At 40.5% G+C, this 3,944-nt stretch overlaps 1 non-coding gene across 1 annotated transcript; it reads right to left on the bottom strand.

Annotated features, from left to right (window-relative positions):
* Positions 1-1,190: 1,190 nt before the first annotated feature.
* Positions 1,191-1,297, bottom strand: LOC112508274. Its single transcript, XR_003068657.1, has one exon. It is a non-coding gene; the product is annotated as a small nucleolar RNA R71 (small nucleolar RNA).
* Positions 1,298-3,944: the final 2,647 nt, after the last annotated feature.

Here is a 3,944-nt window from a genome sequence, read left to right as displayed (position 1 = left end):
TCCGAACACCACATAGAGATATGTGTGCAAAACCATAATATAGTGCAAAGGTGAAGTCTGAGAGGATTACCTTCAAGATAAATGGTGGGACTGGTTCTTCCACAGCTTTGTCTGCTGGATTTCGTGTTTACGTTTCACMCCAAATCTTACACCCGTGCTACCTTTATTATTCTGCTTTATTATTCAGTTATATTACCTGTGTTAACTTGGATTCAAACTAAAGTCTTCGTTTTCGTCATCTGAAATCTTTTCTTTTATTGAACTCTTATTTAACTTTTGCTCCAATCCCTGTGGATGATATTTCGGTATTTGTACCACTTTATTACTTGGAAAGATGACATTGGGCCATATTGTATACTTGCTTTGTGGCCCAATTTCATTAAGTCTAAAGGTAAAGGATTTGACCGACCAAGTTTTTGGCGCCGTTGTCGGGGGCTGGCAAGCTGAAAGTTTTCTTTTGAGTAAGTAAAAGATTTGATTTTTCTAGTACCTGTTTTTGAAAAGTGGTTTATGCCAAGAACACATCGCAGAGAATTTTTCGAATTTGATCCAGACTTTGAGAGAACGTTTCACCATAGAAGGAGGGCTTAGAAAGCATTTCAGGCTCTACTCCCTCCCAACATGGAGTTACCTGCTCCCAACATTCCGAAAGTACCACATTTGGAAACCAACCACCAATTTTTGGACAAATACCACTGTTCCCAATTTTTCACCAAGGAAACCCACATCATGAAAATGATAATAATTTGGACACAGAATCGGACCCTAATGAGCAACAAAGGGCACAAACTCCGAACATCATTAATCTGGTAAATTCCAAAAATGGACGGATCATGGATTATGCTATCCCGGATTTTGAGCAATTAAATTTTGGGATAGTTAGACCACATATGACCGCTCTCCATTTCGAGCTAAAACCGATAATGTTTCATATGTTACAGACTAATGGCCAATTTGCTGGACTGCCCTCAGAAGACCCACATTCTCATTTAAAGTATTTTATGGAAATCACAGATGCCTTCCTGATCCCGGGAGTGTCAAATGATGCTCTCAGACTTACTTTATTTCCATTTTCATTACGGGATCGGGCAAAAGCATGGTTTAACTCTTTAACACCAGGATTTGTGCCGTCATGAGGTAACATGGCGGAAATGTTTTTGCGAAAATATTTCCCACCAACAAGGAACGCTAAGTCCAGAAACGAAATCTGTCTTTTTAAACAACTGGATGATGAAGCTGTTCCTGACGTGTGGAAAAGGTTTAAAGAGCTGTTAAGGAAATACCCACACCATGGCATTCCGTACTGTATTCAACTTGAGACGTTTTACAATGGGTTAAGTCCCATGGAAAAACAAATGCTCGATGCGACTGCAGGCGGAGCCTTTACAGCCAGTACCTATAATGAGGGATATGAGATCCTAGAAAAGATATCAGCAAACAATGGGCATTGGGCTGACCCACGTGCCCAGCCATAGAAAAAGACTGTTGGAATACATGAGGTGGATGCATATACTGCATTAACAGCTCAGCTCACGTCCATGACCAATTTATTGAAAAATTTAACTTCTGGTCAGGGAGTGCAACAAGCTGCTAACACATATGTTCCAACAGTCCTATCTGTGCAATGTGTGTGCTGTGGTGGGGATCATTCATATGAACATTGTTCTCATAATTTTGAATCAGTAAATTATGTTCAAAACAGATCAAATCCTTACTCTAACTCATATAATGCCAGTTGGAGACAGCACCCGAACTTTTCTTGGACCAGTCCCAGCCTTAATCCACCAGTCCATAAGCAACAACGAACTTCTAATTTCCAACCACAGCATCATGCAAACAGTTTTAACTCTCAGAACCACCAACAAAGTTTTCAAAATTCTCAACCACATTTTCAGAACAAACCTCCTCCACAGGCAGAATCATCATCTTCTTTGGAAGCAATGATTAAAGGGCTTTTAGCGCAGGCTCAAGCCCAAAATCAAGCTTTGATTAATCAACAAAGTGCTGCCATCAGGAATTTAGAGACTCAAGTCAGTCAACTTGCACTTAATCAGAATAGTCGAGCCCATGGAACCTTGCCCAGTAATACAGAAGTCCCTAGAGACCTAGGAAAGGAGCATGTGAAAGTAGTAACTCTTAGGAGTGGAAAGGAGTTGACAGAAAAAGTGCAGAAAGATAATACACCAAGACTGTCAAAACCTAGTGATCTAGTGTCGGTCCCTCTCAAAGAAGGACCGGTCCCACTTTTAGAAAAGCAAACATCTAAGACCACTACTCTTGTTCCCCCTAGATCAGACTTCCCTTTACTTTTTCAAGAGGAGACTCAGAAGAAGTCAGAAGGGACTGAGGTTGTAGAGACCCCTAAGCTTGATAATAAGATTCCACCAGAACCACTAAAGAGCACCACAAAGACTCRGGRMATTCAAGACCCATCTTGCTCAACACCTCCAAGCAARAATGTGATAAAACCAATCCCTCCTTATGTTCCYTACCCCCAAAGGTTGAGGAATCARAAAGAGGAATTGCATTTTAARAAGTTCTTGGATGTGTTTAAAGAATTGCACATCAACATACCCCTTGTTGAAGCAATTGAGCAAATGCCTAGTTATGCTAAGTTTCTGAAGGATATCTTAAGCAAGAAGAAGAAGTTGATTGAGTATGAGACAGTAGCCCTAACTGAAGGATGTAGTGCGCTTTTGACCAATAACATACCCCCAAGCTAAAAGATCCAGGGAGTTTTACCATTCCTTGTTCAATAGGAGGGAAGGAGATAGGGAAAGCCCTATGTGACTTAGAAGCTAGTAATAACCTCATGCCTTTGTCTGTCTTTAACACCTTTAGGCATAGGAGAGGCTAGACCCACCACCGTCACACTCCAATTGGCTAACAAGTCCATAACATAACCTAAGGGGAAAATTGAAGATGTTTTGGTGCAGGTTGACAAGTTCATATTTCTGGCAGACTTTATCATACTTGATTTTGAGGCCGATAAGGAAATTCCGATTATTTTAGGAAGACCTTTCTTAGCCACCGGAAGAACCCTGATTGATGTCCAGAAAGGAGCGTTAACTATGAGACTCCAGGACCAAAAAGTCACCTTTAATGTCTTCAACTCTCTAAAGTACCCTGATTACTTAGAAGAGTGTTCAAGAATAACTGAGATAGAGAAAATGTGTTTGGAAGAAGGAATTCAGAGAAACCTTAAGTTGGAAGGAGAGTATGATGAGGAAATAGAAGATGAAAGTATTAAGGAAATAGGAACTGATGTTGTCCCAGTGGATGCTGCAGCATTTGAGCTGCTTGAAAATAATGAGCAAAAAGACTTCACCCCATCCATAGAATCACCACCTGAGTTGGAGTTAATGCAACTCCCATCCCACTTGAAATATGCTTTTCTAGGAGAAGAAGGCAAATTGCCTGTCATTATCTCATCTACCCTACAATTGCATCAAGAAAAGAAACTTGTGGATATGCTGAAATTGCACAAGAAAGCCTTAGGATGGACCATTGCTGATCTGAAAGGGATTAGTTCCTTTATTTGTCAACACAAGATCATCTTAGAGGATAAAAACTTCATGTCCATAGAACCTCAGAGAAGGCTGAACCCTGTCATGAAAGAGGTAGTCAAGAAAGAGATTTTGAAATGGTTAGATGCTGGAGTTATCTTTCCGATAGCCAGTAGTTCYTGGGTTAGTCCGGTCCAGTGTGTTCCCAAGAAAGGAGGGTTCACAGTCATCACAAATGACAAAAATGAACTTATCCCGACTAGAGTTGTTTCAGGTTGGAGTAAATGCATGGACTATAGGAGACTAAACAAGGCTACCCAAAAGGACCATTTTCCACTACCTTTCATTGACCAAATGTTAGACAGATTAGCCAGAAAAGAGTACTATTGTTTCTTAGATGGGTATTCAGGGTACAATCAAATAGCCATTTCTCCCGAG

Source organism: Cynara cardunculus (assembly GCF_001531365.2).
Source record: "Cynara cardunculus var. scolymus isolate 2C chromosome LG 2, CcrdV1, whole genome shotgun sequence".
NCBI classification, from domain to species: Eukaryota; Viridiplantae; Streptophyta; class Magnoliopsida; order Asterales; family Asteraceae; genus Cynara; species Cynara cardunculus.
Note: the sequence above shows the minus strand (reverse complement) of the source record. Positions and strands in the feature narration are given on the sequence as shown.